Here is a 24,725-nt window from a genome sequence, read left to right on the forward strand (position 1 = left end):
CACCACTGCACTCCAGCCTAGGGGACAAAGTGAGACTCCGTCTAAAAAGGGAAAAGTCAAGCTTTTATTTATTTTTTTCTTTTTTTTAGCAGGAGAAGCAGATGCCACACTCTGAGCAGGACTGAGGCTTCTCACCTATATGCGTGTGTCTATAAATGGCCAAGGGAGCCTCTTTGGTGCATGCGCCACACGCAGTCAAAGCACCAGTAGGGCTTCTCTCCTGTGTGGATAAGCTGGTGCTGGAGCAAGTTTCCCAGTCAGCAAGGGGAGTGCCACACTGTAGGCAGTGGTGGCAGTGCTCACCCAAGTGCATGTGCCTGGTGGTAGCCACAAGGGAGGGGAATGCAACCTGGCACCCACATCTGTGCACACATCTGCATATGTGCATGGACAACGCCCTCCTCAGGTGGAAGAGGTGGCTGCAGTCGGAGCCCTGGCAGAGCTCGTCCCCTGTGTGGGGGCAGCTGGTGCTGGACCAGGTGAGCTCTCTGGGAGAATTAGACACTGCATGACCCACAAATGTGGCTGTCGGTTCGGGAGTGAACAAAGGAGGACGAACGCAGAAATGAAGACAAAGAAAAGGATCTGTTGTAAAGAAAGGGTCAGGGGCTCCTTGCTTCTAGGGAATAAGGGCCCTGAGCTTCTACAGCCCTTCATATTTATTAGGTAGAATCAACAGGGACGAAGATGTAGTAATTGGTCAGCTGCTTGATTTAGCACAGGCTCACATAATTGCTTTCTTTATACAACAGGTTCCAGATGTTCCTATAGATAACACAAGGAACAACTGCGCCTGGTGTGTGACTGTCCTCAGCATTCCTTCTGGCAGCAGACGCAGTTGTCAGCTTGCCAACATCCTGCATTCATGAGAACAGTTTGCTGTTTGCTCATATAGCCTCCAGTGGTATACTGAGTTGGTCACGACCCTCATTCTTTCGGCCTCCAACATCTCCCCCTTTCTGTTTTTGCATTAATTGAATAAAGGTAATTGCAGGCTGTGCAGCTCTCAATTGCCAGCTGGTGGTCCAGCTGACTTTACAGACTATGAACAAAAAACAGAAACATAACATTTTTCCGATAATTACACAAAAGACACTGAGGTGCTGTTTGAAGTAGGTCCAAGGGTTAAGGCTCTCTAAAAGTTGCTGGAATTCTGCCCAATATTTTAAAGAGGGCTGAAATGCTTGAGTTTGCTTATTCAAGTTAAGGATTTTACTTTGTAAATCATTAATATCAAAAGTAACATTGGATGTAAAAGCTCCCTGTAAATGGGCCTTTACAAGGTTCCATGGATATTCACTTTGATTGTATTCCAAATTGGTTACACAAATATGAGTATGGTTAAAATGACAATGCAATTGCTGCTGCAACTGCAACCTTTGTACTTGTTCTCCTAGCCACAGAAGAGTAGTCTTTAACATTGCCACTTCTGTTTGTATCTCGGTGTTAATTTTATTTTGAAGCATCCATGCCTGGTCGGCTATACGCATCCAATTTTCTACATATTGAGCTGTTTAAATGGAGCTATGCAGTGCTACAGAGGACACCACAACAGAGGTTATTAATGTAACTAAGGAGACTATAGCAAAAATTATCATGCCTAAGGCTCTACGAGCACGATGAGTAAGCTGAGTAATAAGGAGTTTTACAAAATGCAAAGCAGGGGCCCAAGGCTTGGACAGATTTACAGGAATCCATAATCCGGGAATGTGACCTAGAATTATTAGGGTGGATATGCTGTGTGTTTGTATTGTGCTATGATTAAGGCAATTATACAGCTGACAGGAATCACAAGTCAACTGGGCATCGTTTACCTGGAGTTGGTCCTTTTTTGCTACTAGAAAGACATAGGGCTTAAAAACACAAATTGTAGGCCGGGCGCGGTGGCTCACGCCTGTAATCCCAGCACTTTGGGAGGCCAAGACGGGCAGATCACGAGTTCAGGAGATCGAGATCATCCTGGCTAACAGGGTGAAATCCCGTCTCTACTAAAAATACAAAAAGATTAGCCGGGTGTGGTGGCGGGAGCCTGTAGTCCCAGCTACTCAGGAGGCTGAGGCAAGAGAATGGCGTGAACCCGGGAGGCGGAGCTTGCAGTGAGCTGAGATCGCACCACTGCACTCCAGCCTGGGCGACAGTACAAGACTCCATCTCAAAAAAAAAAACAAACAAAAAACAAACAAAAAAACACAAATTGTGAATTGGGTGGTAATATTTTCTATAAAGGTAACATTAAAACTGTGTTGAGCACTATTATTGGATAGTGTCCCAACCCAAATGCTGCCATTCATAAATGCGAGTGCTGCCTTCCATATCGACTCCTGAATTGGACCTCTCTTTCCTTGATAATGCCATTGAGGCAAAGGTGGGCTAAAGCCCATTCCGTGCCAAGCAAGTTACATGACAGATTGGGATTGAATCCCAGTGCAATGTAGTGAAGAGATGTTAAAGTTTTGCCACCAGTGCTAGTGAAGTTTATGCCATGAGGTCTGATTCTCATCTCTCCCATCTAAATGACCACGGGGACCCCAGTCAATAATGTCTCCCATTAACATGGACTGTTGTCTAGCTAAGGGGCCAAGACAGTGGGCCCAAGGAGGGGGGTGAGAATTATCAAAGGGAGCCCATTCTGTACAATCAATACAATTTGGGTGATGGGGTCGGGAGTGATTAGTAACCACACCAGTGATATTAATAGAGCTAAGGCCTAATAGGTACATAATATTTCCATGATAACTCAGCCATGCTTGGGATTGAATTGCAAGGCAACTGCAGTTGAGTGAGGTATCCTGGGTGATGCATAAAGGAAGTTCCTCCAATGGAGTGGTATAATTGATACCATTGTTCTGAGAGTCTAATTGCTCTGTGTCAGGGGGGATTAGGGGTCCTGGTACCTATGCTCCTTGATCATGATATATCTCAGGAGGAGTGTCACTCCAGAGTATGGTCACCCTACCAGTGGGTTAGGAACATATGCCCAATATGTTTTTGCCTCTGCACAGGGAAAACATACCTCACAGGATATTACAGCTAGCGTGGCCATAAACATGGAGTCAGGGGTTTTTGCCTGACCCTGGCGCTCCAGCAGTTTTTCAGCTTCCTGTGTGGTTTTCTTGATCGGTCCCCATGTTATGGGGGTTGATGTCATTGTGACTCCAGTTGGCCCTCGTTCCGTCTTCGCATTCAGATTCCACTGGCTCATGGCTCATACCGGGGGAACCGGACGCATGGTTGGGATCCACAGATCCCTCCAGTCCCCCATTCCATGGTCGCACACACCTAGAGGGCACCCACGTGGTTTGTCCATCTCCTGTAAGAACACAAGCATAGGCTGGGTGCGGTGGCTCACGCTTGTAATCCCAGCACTTTGGGAGGCCAAGGTGGGCAGATCACAAGGTCAGGAGATCGAGACCACAGTGAAACCCCGTCTCTACTAAAAATACAAAAAATTAGCCTGGCATTGTGGCGGGCGCCTATAGTCCCAGCTACTCGGAGAGGCTGAGGCAGGAGAATGGCATGAACCCGGGAGGCAGAGCTTGCAGTGAGCTAAGATCACGCCACTGCACTCCAGCCTGGGTGACAGAGCGAGACTCTGTCCCCCCCCAAAAAAAAAAACCAACAACAACAACAACAAAAAAAAACACAAGCATATCCTCGTCCCCACGTCAGTAAATCTACTGGGCCTTTCCATTGTCCTTCTTCCAGGGATTTCCATAATACCTTTGGATAAACTTTCCTCTTTCCCTCTAACATTTGCCAATGTCATTCTGCCAGAGTCTTACTATCTGTACCAGGAGTCAAAAAATTTAAAGTAAATAAGGCTAAATGTAATTTTGTTTCAAGTGGTTAATTGGTCTCCTATTCCCCCTTTTTTTTGTTTCAACATACATTGTAATGTTTGATGTGCCTGCTCTATGATTCCTTGTCCTCGAGGGTTATGAGGAATTCCTGTTTTATGAGTGATTGCCCATAACTATAAAAATTTTGAAAAGCATGACTAACATAAGCAGATCCATTGTCAGTTTTTAATTGTTTAGGAACCCCCATATGGGCGAATAATCACAATGTCATCGGACATGGACAGCTGTTTCCCCTGTTTGACATGTGGCATGTAACATATGAGAGTAGGTGTCTATAGTCACATGAACATAGCTGAGTGTGCCAAAGGCTGCTATATGTGTAACATCCATCTGCCAGATTTCATTTGGAGCCAAGCCTCATGGGTTGCATCCTTCCATGGGTGCAACACCAGGGACATGCTGGCAAGTAGGGCAGGCTTGCACAATAGCTTGAGCCTGGCTGCGAAGCAGATGAAACATACGAGTAAGGGCAGAGGTGTTTTGATGCAATAATGCATGAGAAACTAGGGCTTGTTGAAATGCAGAACTTATCATTTTATCTGCTCTATCATTACCTAGAGATAGTGGTCTAGGGAGTTGTGTGTGAGAGTGGATATGAGAAATATCAAAAGGAACAGCACGAGAGAAAATGGCTTGTTGAAGTCTTAGAAATAAGTTAAACAGCTCTGGTTCTAGGGTGCTTTTAATAGTGGCAGTTTCAATGCGACTGGCTACATTCACAACATAGGCTGAATCACAGACAATGTTAATAGGAGATGAAGCGGTGAGCTGTGAAACCTGAATAACTGCCATTAGTTCTGAGCACTGAGCTGAAACTCCAGAGGTCTTTATTGTTTGAGTATGCTTAGGTCCATAAACAGCTGCTTGGCCTTTGGAAGAGCCATCAGTGAAATAAGTCTGTCCGCCTGGAATAGGCTTGTGATGAGTAATCACAGGAAGGATAAAAGGGTGAGCTTTATCAAATTGCAAAATTTTGTCTGATAGATAATGGTTAACTATTATTTCTACAAAATCTGTGAGAGCAATTTGCCATGCAGTCAACATTTCCCATGCTGCTGCCTGTTGTTGGGAATCTAAGGGAACAATAATTTTTTCTGGATCATATCCCATAAGCATTTTTGATCTCTGCCTACCTATTGTTATAAGTTGAGTAATTAAAGATAAACTTGCAAAGATTTCACTGTCTGACTAGATTTTTTAAAAAGCCATTCTAATACTACTACAGATTTGTCTATGAATTGGCCTAAAGGTCTTGTTGGAGAATGGAGGGTAGGAAGAATAAACAGAAGCAAAGGCTTTTGTGGCTGTAGCCGGGAGGCATGTCGTTGCTGAAGCACCTGCTCTACAAGCTGTAACTCAGCTTCTGCCTCCTTAGTAAGTTGCAGAGGCGAGCTTAATGAAGAATCTCCTTGGAGGGTCTGATAAAGCTGTTTGAGTTAATAAGTAGCAATACCTAGCATTGGGCACAGCCAGTTAATATCCCCCAATAATTGTTGGAAATCGTTCAGAATTTGTAATCTGTCCTTACGGAGAGCTACTTTTTGAGGCCAAACACTTCTTTCAGTAACAGTAGTGCCTAAGTACTGGTATGGGGAGGTTGTTTGCACCTTTTCTGGAGCTACTTTGAGATTCCATTTAGTCAAAGCCCATTTTATTTATCTGAATAACTGATGTAAAATTTGATCTGTAGAAGCAGCCAAAAGAATATCATCCATATAATGAATGATGTAGGCAGTGGGAAACATATTCCAAGGCTCCTTTAATGCCTGTCCTGCAAAATGCTGACATAACATAGGACTGTTGAGCATGCCTTGGGGTAAAACTTTCCATTGATAATGAGAGACAGGCTCTTTTTGATTAACAGAAGGCACAGAGAAGGCAAATCAAGGCCTATCCTGCTCATGTAATAGTATAAGAACAACAACAACAACAAAAAGCAGTCTTTAAGATCTATACTACAAGAGGCCAGTCTCTTGGAATGACTGCCGGGGATGGCAGACCTTGCTGTAATGCACCCAGTGGTTTAATCTGTGCATTAATAGCTCTCAAATCATGAAACAGTTGCCATTTTCCTAACTTTTTTGGAATTACAAATACTGATGAATTCCAGGGGCTGACTCTTCAATATGTCCTGCATCCAACTGCTCTTTTACTAGCTGATGGAGTTGAGTTAGTTTCTCCTGTGATAGGGGCCGTTGATCCACCCATACAGGTTTGTCAGTCAGCCACTCTAGCGGCAAAGCAGTGGGTGGAGGAGAAATATTAATGCCCCCTGTCAGAAATCCTGACGACCTAGCCCTTTTCTGTTTGTCCAGTTATTGATATAGGATCAGGGTTTTCCTGTAGGGACTTTCCTAAGCCTTTTCCATTCTGATATCCCATTTTCTTTAACATTTTAAATCCTGGATTGTCAATAGTTTCATTTGTAAGTCTCATATCCCATGCTGTAAGTCTCATATCCCATGCTGTAAGTAAATCTTGGCCCCATAGGTTAACAGCTATATTTGCAACATAAGGTTGAAAAGTACACGACTGTCCATCTGGTCTGAGACGGGTAAAATCTCAACACTCTGTTGAACACTTTGAACTTTTCCTACTCCCACTAAGGATGTAGAAGTTAATTGCAGGGGCCAGGATGGGGGCCAATTGTTTTTAGATATTACTGATACGTCAGCTCCCATATCCATAAGCTCATAGAACTTTTTTCCTTTAATTTGCACTGTACAGGTGGGTTGATTAGAAGCTATCGTTTGGGGTAAATTTCCCTCCTAGTTGTACTCCCAAATCCTTGATTCCCTCATTTCTCCTTATGTGGAGAAGGGTGTAATTTGCAGGGAATAAGCAGTAGTTGTATATTCTCCTGGTTCAAAAACCCACAGATCTTGTGACATTACCACTACTTGAATTTCTCCTTCATGATCAGAATCAATTCCTGGCACTATAGTAATGCCCTGTAAGTTGAGACGGCTTCTACCCAAAATTAATCCCATATATCCTGTTGGCCAAGGACCCCAAATGCCAGTGGGAATTTTAGTGGTTTTTGTCTCCTCTGACTAACGTAACCCGTTCTCCGACTGGGAGATCTATTCCTGCGCTTCCAGGTGTTCCTGGGGAGAGGGAATCAATGTGCCTCTGGAGATCCACCCCTGAAGCGGGGTTGTGGCCTAGATGGGGAACACCCTCATTGCTTGAGGGGCCTGGGTCCAGGCCCCCTTCTCATTTCCCAATGTGGGCAGTGCCATTCTGATGAAATTGTGAATGGCATTGATTAGCCCAATGATTTCCTTTATTGCAATGAGGGCAAAGTCCTGGCGTTTTTTTCTGTTGGGGGTGGGGTAATGCATTATAAGATCCCTTCTGCCCAGAGGTATGACGGCATTCCTTTTTGAAACGTCTGATTTTTCCACGATTATAACATTTTCCCCTTTTAGAGTTTGACCTTTGGCCCTTTCTAGATTTGGCTACTACTAAATTAGCTGTTGCTTGAGCTAACATTGTAGAGCGATGAAGCTCAGTTCCCACATCTTGACAGGCTTTGAGAAAATGTCCTGTTTTTTGTACATCTCACAGGAGCCAGCGCACGTTTACAATCCGCGTTTGCATTCTCAAAAGCTAAAGTTAAAGTTAGCATCTCTGCAGCCACGGTATGAGGAATCTGACACCTCACTCCTCTAGTAATCATGCAAGAAAATGTGCAGAGGGCTCCTGCAACCCTTGCATGGCACATGAAAAAAATTGTATTGGGACCCCCTTTCTCTGGAATTGTGGCCAACGTGCGTTTAGCGGCCAGTGCACACTGCTGATAAGCAGCTTCTGGGAGTGCCATTTGATGTTCCAGGTCTGAATAAGGGCAATTACCCAACAGCATATCCTCTGTAATGTCCCTGTGTCCAGCAGCACTATTCTGTCTAGCCTGGTCTGCACACAGTTCTTGCCAATTTAAATTCCATGTCAGGTATGAACTAGCAGACAAACAAGTGCGGGCCAAATGCTTTACATCAAAGGGTGGAAGGCGCATAGCTCCAAATAAAGATTCTAGCAATCCTAAAGTAAATGGGCTCTAAACTCCATTATTCAGTACATGAGCTTTTAATTCCTTCAACAACTTAAACTCTAGTGGGGTGTGTTCATGAATAAACTGCTGTGGATTATTTGGATCCAGCCCTATAGAAATAGGAAAAGCACAAGGTTCGAAGGGCTCTCCAGCTATGGCAGCAGAGTGTAGAATTCTTTGTATTGGGGTCTCTATTTCTGTTACTGAAGGAGACAGTACAGATGTTTCCGCTACTGGAGGAGGCGGTACAGGCCAATTTTCATCCTTCCTCTCCTGTTTATTATTTCAATGGGCGCTGTGGGTGGGACAAAAGATTCTTTTGAAATTTGAGATTCAGAACATGGCTCCTGCTATCCGGCAGAATAAGAAGGAGACAATGGCAGGAGGACAGTATGGAATAAAGTCAAAACAGAAGGATCAACTTTAAGACCTTTTTGATAAGCCTGTTTTAATCCTTCCCCTACACTGTCCCAATTTTCCGCATCGAGAGTGCCTGTCTGTGGAAACCATGGGTTATGCATAACAACCTCCTGCAGCAGCTTAGTGTTTGAGAACTAACCTGAGCACCAGATTGTTTAAGTAAAACTTTAAGCAACTGCACATAATGTTGCTCCTCAGTTGAAAAATTCTGCCCCATGTTACCCTGATTCACAAACTTCCCACTCCCAGTATCTCTTTAGGGCACTGACCTTATATCCTCTGCCAGCAGATTTGTCCCGGGGTTTCTCGTTCGTCTGGTCAGTTTCAGTTTCTCTGCTCCAGCAGACCTTCTTCCTTCACGTCCCTGATCGGGCACCACTTGTGGCTGTTGGTTTGGGACTGAACGAAGGAGGATAAACGCAGAAATGAAGACAAAGACAAAAGGATCTGTTTTAAGGAAGGGGTCAGGGGGCTCCTTGCTTCTAGGGAATAAGGGCCCTGAGCTTCTACAGCCCTTCGTATTTATTAGGTAGAATCAACAGGGAGGAAGAGGCAACAGTTGATCAGCTGCTTGATTTATCACAGGCTCACATAATTGCTTTCTTTATACAACAGGCTCCAGATGTTCCTATAGATAACCACAAGGAACACTTCACCTGCGGCATGACCATCCTCAGCAATCCTTCTGGCGGCAGATGCAGTTGTCAGCTTGCCGACATCCCGCATTCATGAGAACAGTTTGCTGTTTGCTCATATAGCCTCCAGTGGTATACTGAGTTGGTCACAACCCTCATTCTTTTGGCTTCCAACACACAAACATGGGGACGGTCACCAGAGTGGATTTCCTGGTATCAGACCAACAGTGAGGTGGAGGCAAAGAGCTGCCCACGGTCAAGACATGCCTACGGCTTCTCCCTCATGTGTGTGCCTGTGGGTGGCCAGAGCCCCACTTGTTCGAATGCAGTGGACACTCTGGGGGCAGCAGCAGGGTGTCTCGTCTCTACAGATGAATGAGCGGATGCTGGAGCAGACCCTTGCTTTGAGGAGCAGACCTTTGCTTTGAGCAGTTACAGGGAAGGGCTGCTCCAGCAAGTGGATTTGGAGGGGCTGCCCAGGAAGAGGAGGGAGCCAAAGCCACTGGAGCCTGAGTGCACTGTCACCCCATGGTTGAGGAGCCCCCAGGCCATGTCTGGCCACAGGCCCTGCAGATAGGGCCTTTGGCTTCTCCAGGGGTCCCGCCACCTGTGACATACTGACCACTTCCTCACACAGGCCACATTCAGTTTCTTGACCCCCATTTCTTTTTTTTGAGATGGAGTCTCGCTCTGTCGCCCAGGCTGGAGGGCAGTGGCGCGATCTCGGCTCACTGCAAGCTCCGCCTCCCGGGTTCACGCCATTCTCCTGCCTCAGCCTCCCCAGTAGCTGGGACTACTAGCTACTGGGACTACTATTAGCGCCCGCCACCACGTCCAGCTAATTTTTTGTATTTTTAGTAGAGACGGGGTTTCACCATGCTAGCCAGGATGGACTCGATCTCCTGACCTCGTGATCCGCCCGTCTCGGCCTCCCAAAGTGCTGAGATTACAGGCATGAGCCACCGCGCCCGGCCATTGACCCCCATTTATTTATTATTTGTTTGTTTGGTTGTTGTTTCTATTTTTTCCTTTGCATTTTTTTAAGTTTATTTTTTAATTCTCTTTTTTTCTTGTTTCGCTTTTGGCCATCATTTCTTCCTCCTGTTCTTTCTTATTCTTGTTTTGCAGAGACAAGATAATTGGAACTAAGAATTATAAGGTGGTCTGGGCATGGCAGCTCAACTTACTGGAGCCCTGGAATTGGAGACCAACCTGGTGAAACCCTGTCTCTACTAAAAATATAAAAATCAGCCCGACAGCCGGGCGTAGTGGCTCACGCCTGTAATCCCAGCACTTTGGGAGGCTGAGGCAGGCGGATCACGAGTTCAGGAGATCAAGACCATCCTGGCTAACATGGTGAAACCCTGTCTCTACTAAAAATATTTTTTAAAATAGCCAGGTGTGGTGGTGGGCGCCTGTAGTCCCAGCTACTCAGGAGGCTGAGGCAGGAGAATGGCGTGAACCCAGGAGGCGGAGCTTGTAGTGAGCGGAGATCACGCCACTGCACACCAGCCTGGGGTATACAGTGAGACTCCGTCTCAAAAAAAAAAAAAAAAAAAAAAATCAGCCCGGCATGGTGGCGGGTGCCTATAATCCCAGCTACTTGGGAGGTTGAGGCAGGAGAATCCCTTGAACCCAGGAGATGGAAGTTGCAGTGAGCTGAGATCGCACCACTGCACTCCAGCCTGGGTGACAGAGCGAGACTTTGTCTCAAAAAAAAAAAAAAAAAAAAAAGACCAGGCACGGTGGCTCACACGGAGATGTGAGCCGAGATGGTGCCACTGCACTTCCATGCCCACTCCAGCTTGCGTGTCTCAGAAAAAAAAAAAAAAAGAAAGAAAGAAAGAAGGAAAAAAAGAATAAGGGCTACTTTAAGAGATACCAAGTGAAATTTAGAAGACAACAAGAGGGTAAAACCACATTACTATGCTCGGAAATACTTGGTGATAAAGGATAAAAATAAATACAACACATTCAAATACAGGATGATCGTGTGTGCAACAAACAGAGATATCATTTGTCAGATTGCTTATGCCTGTGTAGAAGGGAATATGATAGGCCAGGCATGGTAGCTCACGCCTGTAATCCCAGCACTTTGGGAGGCCAAGGTGGGCAGATCACGAGGTCAGGAGTTTGAGACCAGCCTGACTAACATGGTGAAACACCATTTCTACTAAAAATATAAAAATTAGCCAGTCATGGTGGTGTGTGCCTGTAATCTCAGCTACTCAGGAGGCTGAGGCAGGAGAATCACTTGAACCCAGGAGGCAGAGGTTGCAGTGAGCCAAGATCGCACCACTGCACTCCAGCCTGAGCGACAGAGCAAGACTCCATCTCAAAAATATAAAAAATAAAGCAATAGGGCATGGTGGCGTGCGCCTGTATTCTCAGCTACTCAGGAGGCTGAGAGGGATCACTTGAGCCCAAAGGTTTGAGGCTACAATGGGCTATGACTGTGCCACTGCATTCCAGCCTGGGCAACTAAGGGAGACCCTGTCTCTCAAATAAAACAAACAAATTAATAAAGCAATTGTTTTCAGCAGGGATGATTAGGGTGAGGCTGTGGTCAATATTCAAAAATATATACTTTCCTCACCCTCATTATAATGGCAACCATTAGAAACATCAGGGCAGGTACGGTGGCTCATGCCTGTAATTCCAACACTTTGGGAGGCCGAGGCAGGCGGATCACAAGGTCAGGAGTTTGAGACTGGCCTGGCCTGGCCAACATGGTGAAACCCCGTCTCTACTAAAAATACAAAAATTAGCCGGGCGTGGTGGCCGGCGCCTGTAATCCCAGCTACTCAGGAGGCTGAGTTAGGAGAATTGCTTGAACCTGGGAGGTGGAGGTTGCAGTGAGCCGAGATCACACCACTGCACTCCAGCCTGGGTGACAGAGCAAGACTCCGTCTTAAAAAAAAAAAAAAAAGAACTATTAACATTCAGAAAGTAAGTGCTGATGATAATGTGGAGAAACTGAAACTCTTGTGCACTGTTGATGGGAAAGCAAAAATGGTGCGGCTGTTGTGGAAAACAATATGGTAGTTTCTCAAAAAAGTAAAAGCAGAAACACAGAATTACGATATAATCCGGCAATTCCAGGTACTAGGCAAAAGAACTGAAAGTAGAGTCTCAGCCAGGCACGGTGGCTCATGCCTATAATCCCATCACTTTGGGAGGCCAAGATGGGCGGAGCACGAGGTCTGGAGATCGAGACCATCCTGGCTAACATGGTGAAACCCCGTCTCTACCAAAAATACAAAAAATTAGCCGGACGTGGTGGCGGGCGCCTATAGTCCCAGCTACTCGGGAGGCTGAGGCAGGAGAATGGCGTGAACCCGGGAGGTGGAGCTTGCAGTGAACCGAGATCCCGCTACTGCACTCCAGCCTGGGAGAGAGAGCGAGACTCTGTCTCGAAAAAAATAATTAGCTGGGCGTGGTGGTGCGCACCTGTAGTCCCAGCTACTCGGAAGACTGAGGCAGGAGAATCGCTTGAACCTGGGAGGTGGAGGTTGCAGTGAGCCGAAATCGGGCCACTGCACTCCAGCCTGGGCGACAGAGGGAAACTCCGTCTCAATAAAAAAAAAGAAAGAAAAAAGAAAACGATTGTCTTTGCTTTCCTCTTTCCTCGGTGCTTCTCCTCTACCCAAAGGAACAGATTGTCTTTTTACTCCTAGTGGCGTACAGCGGACCCTCATTCCATAATTCACCCCCTTTACAGGCTATGAGGCACAGGAAATGCAAATAGGTTCATTCGTAGTTCAGAGGGAAGAGGTCAGGCCTTGGAATCAGGAGAACCTCCTTTGAACCGTGGCTCCACCTGGCGGCAGCTGTTGGAAGTAAGCAAGTGGGGGGTTCATCTGTGAAGCTGGGATCATGCTACCTATTTCACAGAAATGTCATGTGAGATTTAAATGCATTACCTGTGTAAAGTATGGGGTCTGTGGTAGGCAGTTATTTCCAAAGGGTTATCTGAGGGAGACAGAGCTTGGCCAACAGGAAGGCTGCTTCCTAGTATGTTCTGCTATCTCTAAGCAGTGAGACACACTACAGTATACGTTCTTGGAGAAGACTTGAAGGTTGATGATCATGTTCTCGGGATCCAGCAGCTGTGGTAACCAACATAATAAGCCTCAGCATTCGCATTGTAATTGAGCTCATTCAAGCAAAGCTATCTTCAGTAGGGACTGTCCCTTCTAGAGAGCATACACATTTTCATTTTACCCATCCTCAAACTGATCCTTTCCTCATTATCATAGTAAAAATACACCCCTGGGTGGAGATTTAAGATGCTGAATGACGAGGTATGAACAAGCATGTACAGCTACTGCGCATGTGCACCCAGAGGACCACCCAAAACAAGCTTACTAGTGACACCTCTTCCCATCCCCTTGTGAATAATCGTGTAAGACTCCCATAAAGGGACTCTTCCTAGTGTCAGTCTTTGCTGTCTCATCCTTAACAGCAGCCCGCCCCGAATCCTCACACTCTCAGAATGTCCTGTCTATTCTGCAAATAACTTTTTTTTTTCCTTTGAGACAGAGTCTTGCTCTGTCACCCAGGCTGGAGTGCAGAGATGCGATCTCGCCTCACTACAACCTCCGCATCCCGGGCTCAAGCAATCCTCCCACCTCAGCCTCCCGAGTATCTGGGACTACAGGTGTGTGCCACCACGCACAGCTAATTTTTCTATTCTTAGTAGAAACGGGTTGCCCAGGCTGTGGCATCTAACTTACAAAATATTTTTTCTTTTGCAATAAATTACTATATGCTACACTTTTTTTGTTGTGTCTCTTGTCTAAATTCTTTTAAACCAAGAAGAATCGAGATATCACAACAGCCATCAACAGAAGTACAGTCGGCTTCAGTGTTCCATTCCTTGGCTACTAGGGTATCTCCCATTTCCATCACTCTCTCAGGCTGATTCATTTAGACTTCTAGAAGATATCACCCTCAATCTGGATAAAAGAACTGAGATCCCAACTCGTGCTACTGTGTGTGTGTGTGCGTGCGTGCATGTGTGTGTGAGAGAGAGAGAGACAGAGACAGATACAGGGTCTCACTCCATCACTAGGCTGCAGTGTAGTGGTGCAATCACAGTTCACTGCAGCCTCGACTTCCTAGGCTCAAGTGATCCTCCCACCTCAGCCTACCAAGGAGCTAAGACTACAGGCATGCACCACCATGCCCGGCTAATTATTGCATTTTTTGTAGGGACCTGGTTTCATCATGTTGCCCAGGCTGGTCTCGAACTTCGCGGCTCAAGTGATCCTCCTGCCTCAGCCTCCCAATCCCTGGGATTACAGGCATGAGCCACCGTGCCCGGCCCATTCTAATCTTTTTAAATGACTGGCACAGGAAACACTGATTTTCACCTTGGAGGGATTCCAGGCGTGGACTGACCTTCACAACTCTCCCACTCCAACCAAAAGCAATGTACCTAAAGCTTCAAACACTTAAAAGTCATCTTTGGGCCCCTTTCCAAAGAGCTTATGTTTCCTTGAGAATTCCCATTTACAAAGCAAATTTAACCTCTGCTCCTCACTGGCAAGAGACTTAGCCTTTCTGCTTTAATTTCCACGGATAATAATTTCTCCCTCTTAGGGCTGTCACGAAGATTAAGTGTGATAATTAAAGGGACCCTCTTTAAAAAGAATGTGGTACAAGACCTGAGTTCAGTTATATGCTAAACAAAATGTAGCTTCCCTCCCTACCTGTACGTTGCAGCCCTCTCTCTCTGTATCATTCACAGGGAAAGGGGTCAGTGAAGAAAAGATTTTAGTTGTGTTACATTTATTTATTTATTTATTTAGAGACAGAATCTCACTCTGTCGCCCAGGCTGGAGTGCAGTGGCGGGATCTCGGCTCACTGCAACCTCCGCTTCCCAGCTTCAAGTGATTCTCCTATCTCAGCCTCCTGAGTAGCTGGGACTACAGGTACATGCCAACACGCCCAGCTAATTTTTGTATTTTTAGTAGAGATGGGGTTTCGCTATGTTGTTCAGGCTGGTCTCGAACTCCTGACATCAGGTGATCTGCCCATCTCGGCCTCCCAAAGTGCTGAGATTACAGGCATGAGCCACTGTGCCTGGCCAGTTGTGTTACTTTTAGAAACCCATTGATATACAAAATTAAAAAAAATTAAAAAGGTGGTTTGGACCTCTTAGATCCTGAGGGAGAAGAAATTAGGCAGAGCAGGTGTAGGAGACCCAGAGGAAGTCCCTGGTGGAAAAGGGAAACAACTCACAGGTCCTCAACTAGGAAGTTGGGGATACTTATCGAACTTTTTTCCTTCTTAAGAGCCAGGGTTTCACTCTGTTGCCCAGGCTGAAGTGCAATGGCATGACATAGCTCTCTGTAACCTCAAATTCCTGGGCTCCAGCCATTCTCCTACCTTGGCTCCCCAAAGTGCAAGGATTACAGGCCCGAGCCAACACACTCAGTCAAAACTCTAAAATTTAAACCTTTATTTTAGCCTCAAGCAAGTATTCTGGACCCAGAGACATTGAATTGGAAGAAAACCCTCATTAGGAACTAGGCCTCATTACCTTGCCTTATGTATTATTTTTCTCTTATAACAATGAGTATAATAATTATATTGTAATGTATTAGTGTGTTAAAAGCATCAGTTTCTTAAATGCAAACACTAAAAATATATAGCTATTTTTGTATTCCTCTTTTGCTTTTGTTGTGTATGGACACGGGGTCTCACTGTGTCACTCAGGCTGGGGTGCAGTGGTGCAATCACAGCTCACTACAGCCTCAAACTCCTGGGCTCAAGAGATCCTCCCACCTCAGCCTCCTGAGGAGCTAGGACCACAGGTGCCTGCCACCATGCCCAGCTAATTTTTTTTTTCATTTTTGTTTTGTCTTGTTTTGTTTTTTGAGATGGAGTCTCGCTCCGTCGCCTAGGCTGGAGTGCAGTGGCGCAATCTTGGTTCACTGCAACTTCCACCTCCCAGGTTCAAGCGATTCTTCTGCCACAGCCTGTGGGATTAGAGGTTCCCACCACCATGCCTGGCTAATTTTTGTATTTTTAGTAGAAACAGGGTTTCACCATGTTGGCCAGGCTGGTCTCCAACTCCTGGCCTCAAGTGATCTGCCTGCCTGCGCCTCCCAAAGTGCTGGGATTAGAGGCATGAGCCACCGTGCCCGGCCTTGTTTGGTTTTTTATTTTTTAAATGTTTGGTTTTTTTTTTTTTGAGACAAAGTCTTGCTCTGTCGCCCAGGCTGGAGTGCAATGGCATGATTTCGGCTCACTGCAACCTCCACCTCCCGAGTTCAAGGGATTCTCCTGTCTCAGCCTCCCAAGTACCTGGGATTACAGGCATCCATTGCCACGCTGGGCTAATTTTTTTGTATTTTTAGTAGAGAAAAGGTTTCACCATGTTGGCCAGGCTGGTTTCAAACTCCTGACCTCAAGTGATCCGCCCGCCTTGGCCTCCCAAAGTGCTGGGATTACAGGCGTGAGCCACCGCACCCAGCAATGTTTTATTTGTTTTTGTTTTTTTGAGACAGAGTTTCACTCTTGTTGCCCCAGCTGGAGTGCAATGGCGTGATGTTGGCTAGCTGCAACTTCCGCCTCCTGAGTTCATGCGATTCTCCTGCCTCAGCCTCCCGAATCGCTGGTATTACAGGCGCCCGCCACCACGCCCTGCTAATTTTTGTTATTTTTAGTAGAGACGGGATTTCGCCATGTTGGCCAGGCTGGTCTCGAACTCCCGACTTCAGGTGATCCACCTGCCTTGGCCTCCCAAAGTGCTGGGATTACAGGCGTGAGCTGCTGCGCCTGGAGTGTTTGAGTTTTTTAACACTGGGTAGAGAGTCACGGTTAACGCCTATAATCTCACCCAGAGGCTGAGATGGGAGGCTCCGTTGAGTCCCGGAGTTCGAAACCCCGTCACTACAAAAAAAAATATATAAAGAAAAAAAATTAGGCGGGCGCGGTGGTGGCACCTGTGGTACCAGCAACTCGGGAGGCTGAGGTGGGAGGATCACTTGAGCCAGGGAAGTCGAGGCTGCAGTGAGCCAAGATCACGCCGCTGCATTCTAGAACGGGCAACAGCCTCAAAAAAAAAAAAAAAAAAAAAAAAAAAGTCAGCCTTAACAATAACAAAAAAGGCAATGGCTAGGGCCCCTCCCAACCTTTCATGCCCACTCGGAGCCCCTGCGCGGCCCTTACATTTAAAAGCCCCTTTGGGAGGCTGAGGTTGGCGGATCACTTGAAGTTAGAGGTTGAAGACCAGCCTGGACAACATGGTGAAACCCCGTCTCTACTTAAAATACAAAAATTAGCCTGGCGTGGTGGCCGGCGCCTGTAATCGCAGTTACTCTGGAGGCTGAGGCAGGAGAATTGCTTGAACCCGAGAGGCGGAAGTTGCAGTGAGCCGAGATCGCGCCACTGCACTCCAGCCTGGGTGACAGAGCGAGACAACGTCTCAAAAACAAAAAAAAAAAAAAAAAAGCCCCTAAAGGACCACTCATTTTTGGATCTGATCCTGAGAAAGTCCCTTAGAAAACATGGCGATGCCAGCCTCACCACCTGTTTCCAAAAGCATTGTGACGCCCTTCGCTCCCTTAGTCAAGCTAACCTTACCATATAAGGCACAGGCTTCCCCTGCGGCTTGCCCTTCAGCGCACTGGCACTGCCCACCCAAACGGGCGTCGCGGGTCCTGGTCAGTCTCTAGGATCGCGCTCGCTGATAGGACGCTTCCGGTCGAACGTCCAAACAAGGTGCGCGTTGATTGGGCCGCGGAGGGCGGAGACGTTTGAACGGCGCGTGCGTGGGAGTTCCCGAGGCCGCCGTCGTTAGGATCCTGGTGGGCGGTGGGACTTGGGTTCAAAGAAGACCAAGCAGGCAGACGTGTTCAGGGGCCCGCGGGTTCCGAGACTGGAGACTGGACCTTTGGCTGTCCCCACGTGCATTCTAGGTCAACGGTGCGGTGGCAGAACCCTGGGGCTCGCCCCCGCGGAACGCGGCCCTGGCCGAGGCCCCAACCACGCTAGTGGGAGGAGGCCGAGCATCCCCCCTCGAAATCGCGAAATCCCGGCCAGACAGTGTAGCCACGGAGTCCGAAAGCCGCGTGCGAACTTGGCATTCACAAAGCCTAGATAACCGTCTGTTTTCTCCTGTAAAATAGGAGGGATGGACCCCCACAGATGATTCTTACAAAGAAAAATCCTCCTGGGCCGGGCACGGTGGCTCACGCCTGTAATCCCAGCACTTTGAACGGATCACCTGATGTAGGGAGTTCGAGACCAACCTGACCAACATGGAGAAACCCCGTCTCTACTAAAACAGAAAATTAGCCGGGCGTAGTGGCGCATGCCTGTAATCCCAGCTACTCTGGAGGCTGAGACAGGAGAATCGCTTGAACCCGGGAGGCAGAGGTTGTGGTGAGCCGAGACCGCGCCATTGCACTCCAACCTGGGCAACAAGAGCGAAATTCTGTCTCAAAAAAAAAGAAAAAAAAAAAAAGAAGAAAAGAAAAATCCTCCTGGAAGTCAAGTAAAAATGTGTGAAGGTGTTTTTATAAAATATGAAATATCCAGAATACACAAATCTATAGAAGGACTCGGGGAAAGGGGAGTGAATGCTAATAAATACAGAGTTTCTTTCCGGGGTGATGAAAATGTGCTAGTACTGATTGTGGCCACGCTAGCACAAAAATCTGTTTAATTGGCCAGACGCTATGGCCCAGGGAAAAGAAGGACGAGGGGGAATGGGGAGTGAATGCTAATGAATATGCAGTTTCTTTTTGTGATCATGAAAGTGCACTAAAATTTTGATGCTAGCACAAAAATTGAATTGTACACTTCAAATAGGTATATTTGTGATATGTGCATTCTAGCTCCATAAAACTTTCAAAATGTGTGAAAATTCTTTGTAACTTTACCAAAAATTGGGTTCACTCTATAGTTTACAAAACTATCCCCATCCAGGCAGGGCACGGTGGCTCACACCTGTAATCCCAGCACTCTGGGAGGCCGAGGCGGGCGGATCACCTGAGGTGAGGAGTTCAAGACCAGCCCGACCAATATTGTGAAACCCCGTCTCTACTAAAAATACAAAATTAGCCGGGCGTGGTGGCGCATGCCTGTAATCCCACTTACTCGGGAGGCTGAGGCAGGAGAATCGCTTGAACCCGGGAGGCAGAGGTTGCAGTGAGCTGAGATCGCACCATTATTCTCCAGCCTGGGCAACAAGAATAAAACTCTGACTCAAAAAAAAAAAAAAAAAAATTTCTCCATCCAGTCTTCTGAGGTCAGCAGCATTTTGTTTGTTTTTTTTGTTCGTTTGTTTTGAGATGGAGTCTCGCTCTTGTTGCCTAGACTGGAGTGCAATGGTGCAATTTCAGCTCACTGCAACCTCTGCCTCCCGGGTTCAAGCGATTCTCCTGCTTCAGCTTCCCGTGTAGCTGGGATTACAGGCGCGCACTACCATGCTTGGCTAATTTTTGTATTTTTAGTAGAGACGGGGTTTCACCATGTTGGCCGGGCTAGTCTCGAATTCCTGACTTCAGGTGATCCACCCACCTCAGCCTCCCAAATTGCTGGGAGTACAGGTGTGAGCCACTGCGCCCTGCTTATTTATTTATTTATTTAGAGACAGAGTCTCTGTCGTCCAGGCTAGAGTGCAGTGGCACTATTTCGGCTTACTACAGCCTCCGCCTCCCAGAGCTAAAGCAATTCTCCTGCCTCAGCCTCCTGAGCAGCTGGGATTACAGGCATGTGCCACCACACCCGGCTAATTTTTGTATTTTTAGCAGAGACGGCGTTTTGCCATGTTGGCCAGGCTGGAGGTGGCACAATTGGAGGCAGAAGGGACATTAAAAGATGCCCTAGAACTCAGAAGAACGAAAGACCTCAGAAGGCTTCGATGCATGGGTGGGGCTGCTATTGCAGCTGGACCTTCAAGGATGATAGAATCTAAACAAATGCAATAGTAATGAAAGAGGTAAAAAATGGGAAACCATGGAAAATATACAGAGGTAATAATTAGATGAAGGCCCTACGTGGTGACTCGTGCCTGAAATCCCAGAAACAGGGCTTCCCTGTGTTGCCCAGTCTGGTCTCGAACTCCTGTTTCAAGCAATCTTCATACCTCAGCCTCCTAAAGTGTTGGGATTACAAGCGTGAGCCACCGCACCTGGCCACCCTTCATTTTAAAAGTACATTTCTGGCCAGGTGCGGTGGCTCACGCCTGTAATCCCAGCACGTTGGGAGTCCGAGGTGGGCCGATCACTTGAGGTGAGGACTTCAAGACCAGCTTGGCCAACATGATGAAACCCCATCTGTACTAAAAATACAAAAATTAGCTGGGAGTGGTTGTGTGAACCTGTAATTCCAGCTACTCAGGCGGCTGAGGCACGAGAATAGCTTGAGCCCCGGAGACAGAGGTTGCAGCAAGCTGAGATAGCACCACTGCACTCCAGCCTGGGTGATAGAGTGAGACTCAGTCTCAAAAAAAAAAAAAAAAAAACATTTCTGGCCAGGCGCCATGGCTCATGTCCGTAATCCAGCACTTTGGGAGGCTAAGGTGGGAGGATCACCTGAGGTCAGGAGTTGGAGACCAGCCTAGCCAAAATGGTAAAGCCCCTTCTCTACTAAATACAAATAATTAGCTGGGCATGGTGGCAGGTGCCTGTAATCCCAGCTACTCAGGAGGCTGAGGCAGGAGAATCGCTTAAACTGGGGAGGCAGAGGTTGCAGTGAGCTGAGATCGTGCCATCGCACTCCAGCCTGGACAACAAGAGCGAAAATCTGAAAAAAAAAAAAAAAATTAGCCGGGCGTGGTGGCACCCGCCTGTAATACCAGCTACTCAGGAGGCTGAGGCAGGAGAATCACTTGAACCCAGCAGGTGGAGGTTGCAGTGAGCCAAGATCGCGGCATTGCATTCCAGCCTGGGCAAAAAGAGTGAAACTCCATCTCAAAAAAAAAAAAAAATAAATAAATAAATAAAATATATTTCCCCAAGGTTCAAGCCTCCACCCTCTTTGCCTTGGTTTCAATATTCTGTAGGCCAGTGATTCCCAACTAGGGGTGATTGCCCCTAAAGGGCATTTGGCAATGTCTGGAGACATTTTTGTTTGTCACAAATGGGCAGAAAGACAGGGAGGAGACGTAAGTGCTACTGACATCTAGTGGGTAGAGGCTAGGGATGCTGCTATTAATACTACATCCTACAATGCACAGGACAGCTCTTCACAGGAATTATCTGGTCCAAAATATTAATTGCTCTGAGGTTGAGTAACCTCCTTCTAGGCCGACACATCTAAATGGCTGCTAAATATTTTCACATGATTGTTGGGTTACGAGTTTATTTTTCCTAGAAACTTTCATTGACTCTTCAATTAGACTTCCCTCCTGTTACTAGCAATATGTTTTGGACCTAATGTCCCAAAACATGGGCGTTATCTGAGTCTCTCCTTTTCATGGCTTTTCCCTGCCAGTCCTGAGAGTCCCTTATGTACTGGTAGATTAGGATAAATCAGTTATTTTATTTAAAAATGTTCATTCTGAGGCCAGGCACAGTGGCTCACGCCTGTAATCCCAGCACTTTGAGAGGCCAAGGAAGGCAGATCACCTGAGGTCAGGAGTTCGAGACCAGCCTGGCCAACATGGTGAAACCCCATCTCTACTAAAAATACAAAAATTAGCCGGGCATGGTCGTGGGTGCCTGCAATCCCAGCTACTGGGGAGGCCGAGGCAGGAGAATCACTTGAACCTGGGAGGCGGAGGTTGCAGTGAGTTGAGATGGCACTATTGCACTCCAGCCTGGATGACGAGAGCAAAACTCTGTCTCAACAACAACAACAACAACAATGGCCCGGCGCAGTGGCTCACGCTGGTAGTCCCAGCACTTTGGGAGGCTGAGGCGGGAGGATCACCTGAGGACAGGAGTTTGAGAGCAGCCTGGCCAACATGGCGAAACCCCGTCTCTACAGAATAAAATAAAATAAAATAAAATAATACAAAAATTAGCCAGATGTGGTGACAGGCGCCTGTAATCCCAGCTACCTAGGAGGCTGAGGCAGGAGAATTGCTGGAACCCAGGAGGCAGAGGGTGCAGTGAGCCGAGATCACACCACTGCACTCCAGCCTGGGCGACAGAGCAAGACTCTGTTTCAACAACAACAACAAAAATAAATAAATAATTGTCCTAGCGGCCGGGCGCGGTGGCTTATGCCTGTAATCCCAGCACTTTGGGAGGCCAAGGCGGGTGGATCATGAGGTCAGGAGTTCAAGACCAGCCTGACCAATATGGTGAAACCCCGTCTCTACTAAAAATACAAAAATTAGCTGGGTGTGGTGGCAGCTACCTGTAATCCCAGCTACTTGGGAGGCTGAGGCAGAGAATTGTTTGAACCTGGGAGGCAGAGGTTGAAATGAGCCAAGATCATGCCACTGCACTCCAGCCTGGGCAACAGAGTGAGATTCCATCTCAAAAAAAAAGAAAAGCAAAAATTATCAGGGTGTGGTGGCAGGTGCCTGTAATCCCAGCTACTCGGGAGGCTGAGGTAGGAGAATTGGTTGAACCCAGGAAACAGAGGTTGCAGTGAGCCAAGATTGCACCACTGCACTCCAGCCTGGGCGACAGAGCAAGACTCCATCTCAAAAAAAAAAAAAAATTGTCCTAGCATGGTGGTGTGCGCCTGTAGTCCCAGTTACTTGGGAGGTGGAGGTGGGAGGATCCCTTGAGCCTGGGAGGCAGAGGTTGCAATGAGGTGAGATTGTGCCCCTGCTCTCCAGCCTAGGCAACAGAGTGACACCCTGTCTCAAAAATAAATAAATAAATAAAACAAGAAAACAGAGTCAGGTGCTCATGCCTGTAATACCAGCACTTTGGGAGGCCGAAGTGGTAGGACTGCTGGGGTCCAAGAGATCAAGATAACCTGGGTAACAAAACAAGACCCTGTCTCTACAAAAAATGAAAACATAAAAACTTAGCTGAGCGTGGCGGTGCGTGCCTGTAGTCCCAACTACTCAGGAGGCTGAGGCGGGAGGATCGCTTGAGCCCAGTAGCTGGAGGCTGCAGTGAGCCATGCCTGCACCGTTGCACTCCACCCTGAGCAACAGAGCAAGACCCTGTCTCTTAAAATAAAAATTAGGGCTGGACGCGGTGGTCATGCCTATAATCCCAGCACTTTGGGAGGCGAGGCGGGTGGATCACTTGAGGTCAGGATTTCAAGACCAGCCTGGCCAACATGATGAAACCTGTCTCTACTAAAAATACAAAAATTAGCTGGGCATGGTGGTGTGCACCTGTAATCCTAGCTACTTGGGAGGCTGAGGCAGGAGAATCGCTTGAACCCAGGAGGTGGAGGTTGTGGTGAGCCAAGATCATGACATTTCATTCCAGCCTGGGCGACAGATCGAGACTCTGTCTCAAAAAAAATTTTTTAAATTTAATTTAAAATGTGAATAGTTTCTTATTTCCTGTAGCACTCATTCACTCATTGGCTCACTTGTTCATTTATATCAAATCTTTATGGAGTCAAGTATTGCAAAGCTAAGCAGTCCCCATTTTTTCCCCACTACCTTTTTCTTCCAATTAAGCTGAGCTTCCCTGAGTCCTGAATAATCCTTTCACCTCCCAATCCGTGCAGATCCCTCCTCAGATGCTGAAGCTTGTGCTCTAATTCCGTGGCCTGAAAGCAGTGGCTCTCCTCAGGGGCAGTGCCACCCCTTAGGGGTTGTTTTGTGAATTTTTAGGAGGGGGTGTTTTGGTCGCAGTGAGTGATGGTGGACCTCTGGCATTAATGGGTTAACCCATGGGGATCAGTTGTGTCCTACACAGTGCCAGACAGTCTCACTCAGTGAAAAACTGTCCGTCGTCCACCATCATTTTCAGAATGCCCCATGGCCATCCATGTACATGAGAACAGGTTAATAACTGAGTAGAGAATCTAAATTCATTTTTTATATAAACACGAACATATATGCATGGTTTTAATCCTGACTTTTCTGGGAAGGCAGACATGTATAAATTGAGCAAAGATTGTATTTTGTTTTGTCTGGAATATTACCAAGAATTGTCATTTTGCAAAATCATGACACAGGTGGCCACACTTTTGGAATCTGAATCGCCAACACCACTCACCTGTGACACTCTGAATTTGTGGCTGTCATATTCATAGAAATCCTATGAGGTACAAGCATATGACAACTTCAATATGACAACTTCACCAAATCTCCTAGCAAAGCCCTATCCAAGCATTACATACTGACATATACATTACTTAAATTTTTATTTTTTTGAGACGTAGTCTTGCTCTGTTGCCTAGGCTGGAGTGCAATGGTGCAATCTCAGCTCACTGCAACCTCCGCCTCCAGGTTCAAGAGATTCTCCTCCCTCAGCCTCCTGAGTAGCTGGGACTACAGGCATGCACCACTGTGCCCGGCTAATTTTTGAATTTTCAGTAGAGATGGAGTTTCACCATATTGGCCAGGCTGGTCTTGAACTCCTGACCTCGTGATCCACTTGCCTCGGCCTCCCAAAGTGCTGGGATTACAGGCATGAACCACCGCACCTAGCCAAAAAAAAATATGTATATATTTTGAGACAGGTTCTGGCTCTGTTGCCCAGGCTGGATTGCAGTTATGGCATCTCAGCTCACTGCAACCTCTACCTCCTGGGCTTAAGCCATCCTCCCACCTCAGCCTCTGGAGTAGCTGGGACTACAGGCTCACACCACCATTCCTGGCTAATTTTTTTTTTTTTTTTTAGAGACAGGGTTATGCCACATTGCCC

General features: G+C 46.9%; 2 long non-coding RNA genes across 3 annotated transcripts; one reads left to right on the forward strand and one right to left on the reverse strand.

Annotated features, from left to right (window-relative positions):
- Positions 1-1,427: 1,427 nt before the first annotated feature.
- On the reverse strand, positions 1,428-17,670 carry LOC129015725 (uncharacterized). 2 transcript variants are annotated; one of them, XR_008494640.2, is made up of 4 exons: positions 17,566-17,655; positions 12,893-13,078; positions 8,604-8,733; positions 1,428-3,310 (listed from the first exon to the last, which is right to left on the reverse strand). It is a non-coding gene; the product is annotated as an uncharacterized LOC129015725 (long non-coding RNA). The 2 variants fall into 2 exon arrangements; XR_008494641.2 differs by lacking the exon at positions 12,893-13,078 and having other exon boundaries at positions 17,566-17,670.
- Positions 17,584-18,844, forward strand: LOC134738577 (uncharacterized). The gene is made up of 2 exons (XR_010124388.1): positions 17,584-17,703; positions 18,111-18,844. It is a non-coding gene; the product is annotated as an uncharacterized LOC134738577 (long non-coding RNA).
- Positions 18,845-24,725: the final 5,881 nt, after the last annotated feature.

The sequence above is a fragment of the Pongo pygmaeus genome, chromosome 18 (genome assembly GCF_028885625.2).
Source record: "Pongo pygmaeus isolate AG05252 chromosome 18, NHGRI_mPonPyg2-v2.0_pri, whole genome shotgun sequence".
NCBI lineage: Eukaryota > Metazoa > Chordata > Mammalia > Primates > Hominidae > Pongo > Pongo pygmaeus.